Below are 14,066 nucleotides of genomic sequence, written 5' to 3' on the forward strand. Positions count from 1 at the left end.
CGAGATTCTCTGACTAAATTGAATAACTGTTGTAATTGATATGATATGAAGGTCAACAATAACAAGACAAAGACAATGAAAATAGGCAGAAACACTGAAAATATCAATTGCATTGTGAATGGAGAACCTATAGAACAAGTAAAACGTTTCAGTTATCTAAGCACGATTTTTACTGACAATGGTAAATTACATATAGAAATTGATAACAGAATCAACAAAGCTGTTATAGTAGGAAGTCAAATGAATATCCCACTTAAAGAGTGGGAAAAGGCATGGTGAGCGAACAGTTAACGACAGTGAATGGTTGGGTAGCATACAAAAGAAAGTGCTGCTTTCTTTTGTATGCTATTCAACTCTTCCTTTGATATTAGTCAGGGCACTACCCCACAGAGTGTTGTGTCACATTTAAATCGTCCACTAAAATTAGGGAATGGTTATTGCAATATGATATCAAAGTCATCCTGAGAGATATCTGCAATATGAAATATATAGATGCTTGAGTGAAACATGGCAAATGCCACTACATTTGTATTAAGTGGGAATTGTTGAAATGGGGGTACTGTTTCCACAGGGATGGAACAACCTCCTTCGTGGGTTGGTCCATCCCTAATCTACCCCTTATGAATGATGGCTACGGTTTATAATTCCAGATTATCATTAAGCTTCAAGTTTACTATGTTTCATGTAAACAAAAGCAGATTGGTTCATACTTCTATAAGAGACTTGGTGTCACTGATGTTTTAATGAAATTCATGACAATGCCATTGTCGAAAAGTTTGCATTATTTCTTTTCGGTGGGTTCATCTTGCTTCTGATTTTGTAAGGTTGTGTTTTCATTGGCAATTTTTTTTTTTTTTTTTTTTTTTTTTGAGAACTGTAGATAGCCAGTGTCCATCATTACCTCATCAAGAGAAAAAAAAAATCTTGTGGGGAAATGGAAGTATCCATTCCATCTATTAATGGGTCTGAAGGCATGCCTTGGATCCTCTGTGGCACACTTTCATTATTTTTTTTTTTTTTAAAGTAGTGGATTCTTGTATAGTGGGACTATTTTTGGCATGTCCTAGGAGTGAGCCCATATTGGTTTTTTTCTTTCAATCATTCTAAAGAGACAGCAAGCAAGCAAATCTTGACATTTGGGAATGTTGTGATTGCAAGAGGGCGAGTTGCACATATGCATCAAGGTCCCTACTAACTTTCTTGAGAGCTGCCTTTTCAGAGTGCAAGAGTTCACCACCAGATGTTGCTATAATTATGTCATACTGTCTCCTTACCTAATGATAGGGGATGTTCTACTCAATTTTTTATATTTAGGATCTCCTTTACATCCTTCCACTTTTAGCATGCTCAGGAGTATTTCAGTGCTTAGCTCTTACAATTTTTGTTCTCATGATGTCAAGAAGGGATATATGTGAAACTACAAAGCAAGTGATTACAACAACCTTAGGAGGAAGCTTAAATCGATGCCATGGCATAAAACACTGAAGGGTAAGGGATGCTAGCAGTACATGGGAGAGAGTTAAGGATCATCTAGAAGAAGCAATATTAAACTGTATACCAAAGGTTTGATCAGGCAAGAGTTACATGGATGAATAATATCATTAACACGTTCGCTGCCAACTACGAGTATACTCGTAGTGGGTAAACCTGCTTCACAAGCCAGCTACGAGTATACTCGTATGACGCTTACCGCCGGGAACGAGATTATTGTAGTGACCTTGAAGAAGTGAAAATGCTTGGCTTGTGGGGCTAGCATCAAAACTGTGTATTCTCATAGACCGTATATGCTCTGCACAAGCCAACTACGAGTATACTCGTAGGATGCTTACCTCCGTAACGAGATTATCGTACTGACCTTGAAGAAGAGAAATTGCTCGGAGTAGGGGAACAGACCATGCCGAAATAGCGTGGCAGCGAACGTGTTAAGCATGAACTGCAAAAGAAGAAAATGTTGTGGAGGGTACATAAGGAGAGAGAAAGTTCTTTTGTTATGTGGCAAGTAAGAGGAAAATAACTATAACTATGGAAGATTAACCTTAATAAGTGATGATAGTCATGAGGTGACAGAAGCAGAGAAAATAGTTGAGTTACTGTTACCACTTGACAAGGATATATCATCAAAGAGAAGTTACTGCTTTAATATATGTCGTCTTCTCTCCTCCATCATCTATGTGGATGATGATGGGGCCGAATGAACTCTTTCCACTTCTGTCTGTCCTGAGAGAGTCCGAACAATTCTGTCCAGTTTGGTGTAGGTTGTTGCGATTTGGTTTTCAGGTCCTCTTTTATTTTGTCAATCCATCTAATTCTGGGCCGTCCTTTGGATCTTTTACCTTCCATCATTGTATTCAAGCTTTAGATGGATGTTCGTTTTTTTAGATTGCCCGTTCCTGCTCTAACCACTCTCTCAGGCAATGCATTCCATGGTTAAAACCACCCTCCATGCAAAGAAACCACTCCTCATCCTCTTGCTCACAGCCTCCTTTCGTAACTATTAGTGTCTGTCACATATGTTAATATGTGACACACTAATGTAGGAACAGAGGTGGATGAATTTGAAGTTCTGAGGATATTGAAGAATCTCAATGTAAATACAGCTGTGGGTATAGCTAAGATATCAGTATATCTTATATGCTGATATCTTATAAAGTAAATGGCTACATGATGATTCTGCTGGATTTTGCAAAGGCATTTGACAGAATACCACATGGAACTCTGTTATACAAATTAGAACAAATGGGGATGGATATGACACTAATTAAGTGGATAAGAGGGTCGCTGCTGGGTGGATATGAAAAAGGAGTATATGGATGGGCAGAATCAAGGTGAAAACAGGTGACTAGTGGTGAGTCACAAGGTTCAGTGCTGAGACGACTACTGTTTAATTTATACATAAATGATATAGGAAATAACCTGAAAAGAAATATTCAGTTGTTTGCTGATAATGTGAAATTATTATTATTATCCAGGCCTCCATGGGGTCAAAAGACTCATCATGGGAGGTTGTTTTTAGGAAACAAAGTTTATCATACCACTTCTTGAACCCATTGACCGTTCCTGCTCTAACCACTCTCTCAGGCAATGCATTCCATGCTCTAACCACCTTCCATGCAAAGAAACCACTCCTCACCCTCTTGCTCACAGCCTCCTTTCGTAACTTCCATGGATGGCCCCTTGTCATCAATCCTTCCCACTGTTCAACCAAGCGAAAGAACTCCCCAATGTCTACCCTATAACTGCCTCTCAACAGTTTAAAAGTCTCGATCATATCACCTCTCCTTCTATCCACCAAACTGCAGTCCACATTCCCTCAGTTGATCCTCGTAACTGACATTGTACAGTCCTGAAACTATCTTCGTTATCCGCCTCTGTACCCTTTCCCACAGTTAATTTATCCCCTTCAAATCCTGGGGACCAAACCTAAGAACAATAGTCTAAGTGTGGTCTGATCAGGGTCTTATACAACAGAATGATAACTCTTATCTCTGCAGGTCAGAGTCCTTCTCAGTATTGCAGCAATCCTGTGTTACCTTCGCCACTTTGCAATGTGCTCCCTGAATTTCAGTTTTCTATCAATCACCACCCCCAGATCTTGTCTCCCCTACTTCCTCCAGTATAGCTCCTCCAATCAAGTATGCACCTCCCATCGATGGTTCCCAAACTTTAAGACTTTACATTTTGCTGCATTAAACCGACACCCCCCCCATTCTTTTTCCCATCTGTCTAGTTTATTCAAATCCTATTGCAGGGCTGCCACATCTGCACTATTACTGATAACTTTCTCAGCTTCACATCATCTGCAAACAACTGAATATCCCCTTGCAATCCATTGACAATGTCACTGATATAAAGGCTGAACAATACAGGTTCCAGTACTGAGCCCTGTGGAACACCACTAGTACCCTTCTGCCTCCTTGATATGGCCCCACCATACACAACTTTCTGATACCTATCAGACAGCCAATCCTGAATCCAGTTGACTAACCCAACATCTAAACTCATGTGCAGCAATTTAAATATCAGCTTATCAAGTGGCACCCTGAACGCCTTTGCAAAATCCAAAAAAATGGCAGTATATGCCTTTCCCTCATCAACTGCTCGTCACTTCATTATAAAAGGCAATCATATTACTAAAGCAAGAGTGCCTCTTAACAAATCCATGTCGATTCTTACAAATAACATTACATAGTATATAGTCGCTCACTAATTTTTCCAAGATCTTAACTACCGATGACACACAAACTGGCCTATAATTAGACACTTCCAGTCAGCTACCACCCTTGTGCAGCGCAGCGACACTATCTTACCTTTCTTCCATTCCTTGGGTATCTTTCCCACAGCCAGACTTTTGCTGAAGAGCCAGGTCAACAGAGCTGTCAGTTCTTTAGCACATTCTCTCAAAACCCATGGTGAAATACCATCCAGTCCCACAGCTTTACTGGTATCCAGAGTGCTCAGTATTTGGAACACACTCTCCTCCTGCACATCTAAACCCTGAACCTGCCCTATCCCTCTAGTATTAAAACCTTCTACTGGATGAAATACTCCAGTAAAGTTCTCATTGAAAAACTCCACTATGTCCTCTGCATCAGTCACTCTATTCCCATTTTTATCCTGCAATGTCATTCTTCCACAATCATTTCTCCTCCTACTGGCCACATAGCTAAAAAATTCCCTAGGATTTTCTTTAGATCTTAGCACCAATCTCTTCTCATATTCCAGTTTTGCCTTACTCACCATACTGGCCACTCTCCTGGCCTGCGTCTTATATTCTTCGTGTAACTGCCCTTCACCTCTCTTCTTATATCTCTTCCATAATCTCTCTTTTTCAACTGCAGTTCCTGTTTGATATTGTTTGCCATCCACTTTACACCAAATTGTGTCTGCTTCTTCACTCGTGGAATACAGATTACTATTGCCACTAACAAATATCCTTTCACAATTTCCCAAGCACTAATGATATCCCATCCTTCCAATTCCTCCCTCCATGAAACTTCCCCAAGTTGATATATAAGACTATTATAATCACCTGCCTTATAATTCCACATATGTTCCCTTTTCTTTGATACACCTACATGTCTATTCATCTTCCAAGTCAAAACCACATGGTCAATCTCTCCAAATGGTGGGAGACATGTCATCTCACTCGTTATCAGCTCATCTGACGCTATGACCAAATCCAAAACTCTTGAACCTCTTGTTTCCTCTATTACACGTTGCTTAAGACATTTGTCCCACAAGAATTCTAGAAATTCCATCCCCTTATGCATTTTCCTATTCCCAGCTTATACTGCTGTAGTTAAAATCTCCCGCAACAATCATTCTTCTTGAACTTGTCAAGCTCAACTGGCTAAATATCTCCTGCTCCCCGGTTTATAGCAACATCCCACTAAATATCCTGTCTTGACTACTTCTACCTCACACCATATGCATTCAAAACCATTAGTGTCACTGCCTTCCAAAGCCTCAAACTCTTAGAGGACATAAGTCATCACTTATCATAAGCAGTACTCCACCAACACGTTTTCCTTTCCTATCCTGCCAAAAAATGCTGTACCCTGCCACTTCAATTCCTGTTATTATATCATCCTCCATCAACCACATCTCAGAGATCCCAATAATCTTTGGCCAGGCTGATGCTATCAGCACCACCAATTCATCTCCTTTATTTTGGATACTCCTGGCATTAGTAAAAGCATTAGTATTCTCTCCTCTTCTATCATTCCCCTCTCTCCTACTGCTTCTATTCTCTCCTCTTCTATCATTCCCCTCTCTCCTACTGCTTCTATTCTCTCCTCTTCTATCATTCCCCTCTCTCCTACTGCTTCTATTCTCTCCTCTTCTATCATTCCCCTCTCTCCTAATGCTTCTATTCTCTCCTCTTCTATCATTCCCAAAACTTTCTCTCACTCCTACTCTGATTTGCCTCGCATTCATCTCTTCCATTCTCCTAATCTCATCTTTCATACTTCTCTTTCAGGTGGAATGTCTTTAACACTTCGTTCGCAAGATATTCCACCTCCTCTTTCAGCTCATCTATCCCTCTCTGCAAGTTAATCACTCTTACTCACCATTCATTCACCCAATCAAAACCATCTCTGAAAACTTCACAGTCATTCAAGCCTTCCACACTCCCGACTCTTATTTTTTCATTCATATTTCGCTCTTCATTCTCTCCTATCACACTACTCGTCTCCCGACATTCATTTCCCATCCCTGAAGCAACTAGGTTGGTTATCGAAATATCTAATTCATTGATTTCCTCCCACTGCCTGAATTTTGCATATATACGAACTCCCCCCTTCTCTCACCTGCCACATATCCAACTCGCGGGAAGCATACATGCCGCAAACACTGCATGCAATAAAGTCCTTTATTATGTTATGTATAATAGAGTTCTTAAATGGCAGAGGACTTGGTGACATGCCATTTGTGATTGCAGCTGCATCTGCCATCATTCCTTACTGCCAAGTAACTACTAAACTAAATCGCTAAAAATATATATAAACGCTATATTCAACTATACTAGATAGCAAAAACTTCTCTTCTCTTCCCCTGCGCCGACTATGACCTCCAAATTAGGTGGAGTAATAGTTAATCAAGGTGATGTGGAAAACTTTCATGACAATTTAAATAGGATGTCAGTATGGGCAAAAGATAATGGGTGTCAGTTTAATGTAAAGTTATGCATTTTGGGATAAACAGATTACAAGCTGTGTACCACATTGATGGCACTGTACTCCACAAAACAGAAGAAGCTAGAGATTTAGAAAACATGAAGAATGTAGACAGAGTTAAAGTTTAGAGGACATATTGCTAAAGTTGCTAAGGTAGCACATAATATTACTTGACTATTGAAACATTAACAAGTGGTTTGTGGGATGTTCCCACAAACCACTCACTTTTCTTAAACCATGTAGAGTAAAAGGAAGCACAGAAGAAAGCTATTTTTTTGCAGATTGCTTTCAAATATGCTTCAGCCAGAAAAAAGACACAAAAGGAATCCTGGATATAATGCACATCTTCTATAACAAGAGCAACCAACAGTAAAGAAGTGTGGAATAAAATCCTCAAAATGAAGGGCAGATATCTCCTTCCCACTTTTCATTCTTATACATAATGGATGCATTGTTGTTTGTGTTAAAGATGTGTGGATTACAGAGGTTTGTTGATAGAAGAAAAAGAGTGGATATGATAGAAACATTCAAATTGCTTAAAGAGTTTTATAGGATGCAGGAGAACTGTTTCAGCATTTGGCTAGAGACACCAGAACAAGGAGTCATCCTGGGAAGTTGAATAAAGGTGTGATTAGTAGGGATGCAAGGACTACATTTGTTGCTTGGAGTTGTGAATGAGTGGAATAAGTTGCCAGTCAGTTGTGAGTACTTTGTCTGTTAATGGGTTCAAGGAGAAGTACGGTAAACTGTGTCTCCCATGATGAGTCTTCAGACTCCATGAAGGTGTCTATACAATAATAATGATGATGATCTTTGCTGCTATATCAGGCATGGATGGCAGAGCTACAGAAAGCAGTTTGAGAATGATCATACTTCCAACATTTGATGTAGTGCAACATGTCTGGGATATGGAGCCAAACTGGGCAGTTTAGATATTCAGCTTTCATAAATGTTGGTAGTTTAAGTGTATTGAAACATTCATTTCAGAGCAGATTTCATCAGGAACAGAACACCGAGGAGATTCCACTCCAATATTACACCCTGTGAGTAGTTCAAACGTTTTGTGAATGTGGGGATGGGGTAACAGTAATTGGTATTCCCCCCTTTAGATGCTGAATAGAGGAGAGTTAACTAGATTTACCACATTTATGATATACTGCTTCCTTGCATTTCTGTCTGAGTCTGTTGTTTTTACAAGAATGTCCCATGAACAGTGTCTTCACTAATTTTGAAGATACTGCCAAAGGCCAGCCACTTCCCCTAGACCTACTGCTTCAAACCCTTCTTAATGAAGAAAGAAGACATTTTCCCAAGGACATTCTTCAGTTGAGTATAATATTAAAAAGATTGGGATGTTTACAACTGTATTAGATGCTTTTGGTTTCTTGATTTTGTTTTCAGTTAATGTTGCAATGGTTGGATGTAGTTGAGGCTGGTTGAGCATATATAAACATGAGGATGAAAAATTACTCATTTTCAAATGGGAGTTGGTTTCATTGCCAAAGCTCCCCACCTACCATTGATGCCCAAGCAATGACTACTCAGGAGAGAAACGGCAGGACTACTACTACTGATGCTATAAAAGCACCACAGCAAGTCTTGGCCATCATCCTTGGACTATGGGAAAGGAGACCAACTGTAACACTGTTTACTCTTGTAGGCAAGCTCAATAGCCAAGTGCTCCTGGCCAGACCATGCAGGTTTACCCACTATGCCAAAGTGCAGTGAGACTATTCAGAAAGGGAGGTGTCCACAGATCACAACACATGGCAGTAAGGTGTTGGATTCCAGTGATGGTGGTCTGGAAGAAAGGATGACAATAAAGACTCAAGAGAAGTAACATGAAGAATACAAGAAGAAAAGAACAGAAAAAGAATGAGAACGAAAAAAGGCCAGCACATCATTGGGAGGTCTCCTCCATAACGAACAGGTGCCTCACATGGAGGGGCTTTAAGTAGAACAAAGTGTGAGATACTGACTGTATAATTGTCTGGTAAGCATTACAGCACAGAAGAGTGAGAAAGGAGAGTTGAGAAGAAAGTGAGGAGAGTGCTATCAAGTGAAAAAAGGAAGTAAGGAAACATTGATTGTGATTCCATGATTTCTTAAGATTGAGAATATAGCAAAAATGTACTTTTCTGTTGCAATGATATTAGTGAGGCAGTTAGAAAGTAAAAGAGCAAATAATTCTGGCAGGAATAAATGATTTAAAAGATTAAAAAAATATGGACTGAAAGAGGATATGAAAAAGTTATTACTGGAAAAAGCAAAAAAGAACAAACAGTAAAAAGTTGTAAGTTTATTGCTAAGGTAATACATTGGTGTCCAACATCTAAGGACAAACACTATTTCTGAAGATTACAACCTAAAATACAGATGAATCAGGTTGAGGCAGTTTGTATAGCTGACAATTTCGAGTAGAAAGCAGGTACACATCCAAAATTTCAAATCAAGTACAAAGGGATCAGACTGCACGGTTAGCCTAGTGGCTTTGCGCTTCGCAACCATATGCCTGGGGAAGGAGTGTCCCAGGTTCGAATCCCGTTGTAGACGTGAAGAATTTGAGGATCTTCCTCAGGCATAGCCAAGTTAGCCGGTCTTGGGCGCGGTCAGTAGGGTTTTTTCCACCAGTTTATCTGGTGTTTTTCATCCCGCAAGCAGGCAAACCGGCCCGCGAACATACGCCTCTACAGTCAAAAATATACCCCCCCCCCCAGCAGCAGACCAGGCGACGGGTCAGTTGGGAGTAGTACTAACAACAAGATGTCACATCTAAGTAACACGCGGACCCTGCATAGGAAGCGGGAATAACGCGAAGAAGAAGTACAAAGGGATCAAGTGGTAGCACTCAACTGGATAAAAGGCTGAACTTAACAAACTGTATTTGAAGGAAGCTCTTTTTGGTTTTCTGTCAATTGTTTATAGAAAACATTGTAAACAACTGTTTACAGAAAACCAACCCATGCATTCACCAGGAATCCCCCACCCCTCACAACAATATGAGATTATAAAAACTCTGTTCAGATAACAATGCCCTTACTAATGAACTCAGTCATATCCTTAACACCTTCTTAGCCAATGGCTACAACCCCCAAACAATCCAGAAAATATTAAAACCAGTTAACCACAACCCCCCCCCCTTCATAACAGAGATTACACTAAATCTATCACCATTCCTTATATCCAGGGCACATCTGAAAAGCTAACAAAAATCCCCCAAAAAAATATGACCTAACTACCTGTTACAAACTATATAAGAAATTGGCATTTCTTATCCGCTCCAAAGGCCAGCCACTTCCCCTAGACCTACTTTGAGTATACCAGGTCCCTTGAAGTTGTAAACTGTTAGGCAGGACAGCTAATATCAGGATATCCGAACACAAAGACTATATCTGGTTTCATCAATACAGTCAGGACTTGCAGACCATGCACCAGATACCCACCACAGAATACGGTGGAAGAAAACCACTTTACTACACTGCAGCAAATATAAATATGAAAGATTATTCTTGGAATCAGTCTCAGCACTAAAAAACTTCCCAAACCTCAACAAATTTGGAGTATGAGACTGCCCCAAATTTGGCAAGCATGCATCCTAAGGGGCACTTTCAGACTCTAGGACCAATGCCAGTTGCCTTCTTTAGCCTCATCCGTTGCTAGTGCCTGCATGCACATATCATAGTTTTATGTTCCCAGAAGATGGTTATGTAACATTGCTGAAATATTGGAAGGTATTAATTCAAATTTTTGAATTAATATTTTAGTATACGTTGTCATTTCCTGAAAAATTTAAAGTCGTATCACCAACGTATAAGTTTATCTACAAGAAGGATGAAGAAATGTATAAACAACTTCGATTAGTGAATAAAGGAAGGGTAATTATTATGGGTGAATTTACTCATGGCAGTATAGATTGGAATGAAGAGATAGCATTTGGGAATAAGAAAAATGAATTTCTTGAGTTCTTGAGAGATAACTATCTCAAGTAGCACGTAAAGCAGGGCATACAAGGATTGAGAGTTCTAGATATGATCATTTCATCAGGAGATGTAATTGTGAGAGGGGTTTCACACTTTCCTCCAGTTGGTGAAAGTGACCATGAAGTGATCACTTGTGTTGTGGCTAGGACTTTTGTGAGGAAAGGATATATGTGGAATTATAAGGCTGTGATCATGACATGCTTAGGAGACAGCTTAGAGCTATAACATAAAACGAGGAGTTGAGCAGTAAGGAAATAAATGCTGCATGGGAACTGATAAAGAGGTACATAATAGCATCAATGTGTGAATGTATTCCGAATGCCAAAAGGCAGAATAAGGTACGTGCAAAATGGATGTATATGGAGCTAAAGCTCCATATACATCCATAAAGCTGTAAATAATCTTTAGCTCCATATACGTTCATAAATCTATAAAACGATACTTTGGAAGAAGTACAAGATAAATAATGGTAATAATCAGTTACATGAAGAGTATAAAGAACAACCAGGAGAGTTACTCAGTAAGGAAAACAAAAGTAGAGTATAAGCAAAAATTGGCACGTCAGGTAAAAAAAAAAGCAAAAAAAACCCTAGTGTTTTTTTTTTTAAGATATATGGCAAGCAGAAGGAAGAATGATAATAGTAAAATGATATTAATGGATGAAAGTGGTAGAATGGTAACTGCTGCAGAAGACATTGTTGAGATATTTAATGATCAATGGATGAATCACCCTTTATAAATTATATGAGCAGAATCATGAGGAACTTAAGTGTATAGGATGTAGAAGAGGATGGCTTAATTGTGAGTGAGCAGGAGGTATTTGAGGAAATAAAACTTGATGTCAATAAGGTGATAGAATTTAATGACATATCACAATGCATCTTAATGGAATGTTCCAGGGAATTGGCATGCCTGTTTAATAAAAGACTTGCAACAGCACAGGTTCCAAGGGAATGGAAGGAGGGTAAAATTGTTCCACTACATAAAAGTGGTACTAAGGTTGTAGCTTCAAACTTATAGGCCAGTCTGTCTATCTGGTGAAGCTACTGGAGAGATTGGCGAGAGGTAGTATACAGAAATGGGTTGATTTCTGTTGAATTTTTCTGAAGGGGTGTGTGCTTATGAATTCAAGGAATGGTGTAAAACATTTTGTGGCACCTCGAGTACACCCTCCCTACATGAGTCTTCACTCCACAAGTCTTGTAAAATAACAAATTAGTAGATCACTGTAAAACATGGAAGAATGTATAGTCGTATGCTGGAGTTAAGTCACCTTTGGCTCCAGAGGGGGAGCCATACCTTGAAACTGTCCATAAGTCAAAGCACAGGTTAAAGATGGTGTGGTTATGACTGAAATAAAAAATCTAATGGTACAAAAACTAGTTTACTAAATGTTCTGCGATGCCATCTTGGTGGTCAGGCATAGCACTGTCACATCTGATGTATCTTCTACATTTGATGAGACTGGATTGATGATGATGGTAGAGATAGATTTTCAGTAGATACTGATGGTGTTGGTCTTTTTTTTTTGGAATTACCTGTCTAAATTTATTTTTTACATTTTTTTTTTGTATGTGAGGTCGATTGTCTTTTCTTTTCTCTGTAGATTTCCATGTAACAGACATAATCCCTTAGAATGTTAGCAATTACTTTTGAACTCCTTTCAAAATCTAGATCATTGTTTTCTAAAAGAGCTATGCAGCTTCAAGAGGAAAAGCTTCAGAGAGAATTTTGGAAGTTAGGCCTTTAGGCTCAATAACAGATACCTCTTCAGGCATATCTCACCTCTGCTCTTCAAGTGCCAGAAGATCTTCACTGAGAGACTGAGAATGGGATTCCATAAGTTCAGCTACATCTTGTGGCTGCAATACAACAACTCAAAGTCATGTCACACGAGCCGTATTGGACAGCGCACTGATGATAGCAAGACAGCGACACCTTTCACGTAGTATCGTGAAAATGGTGCCTCTGGTGCTAAAGAGCCATAATTCCAAAGCAAGTAATATAACTTCAGGGGAAATGGCAATTCAAAATTGTCCTTAAGTGTAAAGTGGCATGAGTTGGGGCCTGTGTTGAAAAAGATACAGGAATAAAAAAATAATTCACTAATATATAAAAAAAATTGAGTTATTGTCCTTTTACTTCAATGTTATGTTGTAAAGATCTTAAATGCTACAGGCGGTCTGAAAACCTTGTGCCAGTGATGAAGGAATTCTATTACAACGAGACTTGAGTATCCAAAAGGCAGCAAGACATCTTTAACTACAGTATCAGGAACTCATAATGGTAAAAACCATAATGTGATAGTCTAGCTTCCTACTGCTCTTAAACAGGTTGGAATCCTGGAATTACTGGTGGGATCAAATCCATTGGTGTCACTGGAAGAGGAAATATTAATATTTAGTTGTGTGTATTAATAATTATATACATATTAATTTATTATTAATATTTAGAGTTATGTATAAGCTATACAAATTGGTATAATTTCTTTCAATGTTACAGTATTCTACATAGCATTCATTGTGGAGGAAAAATAAAACAACAAAACTATAATAAAAATTTTCAAAACAACAAAACATCGCTATTTTAAGTAATTACTTTAATTAAAATAAACTTACTTACTAGACTCTTCTACCTTGAAAAATGGTTACTGCCCTGGAATACATAACATACATACACAAAGACAAGTGAAATGAGATTCTGTAACTTTTTTGCCACAACAAGCTACATTATTTTACAATTCTGCCAACTCTAATTTCACTGCTGGTGCTGAGAAAAAAAAAATTAAATACATAAAAATAAAATAAGAAATGATTGTATCGAATGATTGGAAATCCACAGTCCTACTGTTCTTCAGTGACTAGGGAGGCTTTATGAACACAGGTGTAGTGAATTTACAGGAATGCCTAGAGTTGTATTTTAGTTGACTGAGAGGTTCTAGTCTCAGCATAGGATGGAAGTTTACTGGTAACTTGGAGTCACGAAAGACTTGTTGGCCTAGAGGAATTCTGATTTAAATAATTTGTTTGGTTAAAATACTACATCAAAAGATTAACAAAAAAAAAAAAGTAGCCTAAGATCCTATACGAATTTACAACGTATACTGGAATATTAATTAAAAGAAACTTTAATAAATACTTCCTATACTTCGGCAATGTCACATTGCCATCTTCATGGGCATATACAAATATGGCACATGCACGCAAGTACTACAAAAAGCAAATGAGGCAGAAGATAAGAAACTACTGTTGTTCCTAAAGTCCTAATGGTGCCCCCTAGCAGGCTATATTTGGTTGTCTTGGCTGTTGTGATGATGTTCTCATGATGTAAGTCTCCCAAATTTGGGGCAGTCTCATGCACCCAAATTTGTTGAGGTTTGGAACATTTTTAGAGCTGAGGCTGATTCTAT

The 14,066-nt window shown here is 38.7% G+C and overlaps 1 protein-coding gene across 7 annotated transcripts in view; it reads right to left on the bottom strand.

The window, feature by feature from the left end:
• LOC150104186 (uncharacterized) overlaps positions 1-14,066 on the bottom strand; it is a 712,768-nt gene that overhangs the window by 677,946 nt on the left and 20,756 nt on the right. For all 7 annotated transcript variants that reach the window (XM_090396809.1, XM_090396815.1, XM_090396810.1 and 4 more), the window contains exon 2: positions 12,800-13,035. The gene's annotated coding sequence lies outside the window, so the exon portion shown is untranslated. The remainder of the gene's footprint in view (positions 1-12,799; positions 13,036-14,066) is intronic.

Source organism: Typopeltis vanoorti, chromosome 8 (assembly GCF_054136105.1).
Source record: "Typopeltis vanoorti isolate ZY-2024b chromosome 8, IOZ_Tvanoo_1.0, whole genome shotgun sequence".
Classification (NCBI taxonomy): domain Eukaryota; kingdom Metazoa; phylum Arthropoda; class Arachnida; order Uropygi; family Thelyphonidae; genus Typopeltis; species Typopeltis vanoorti.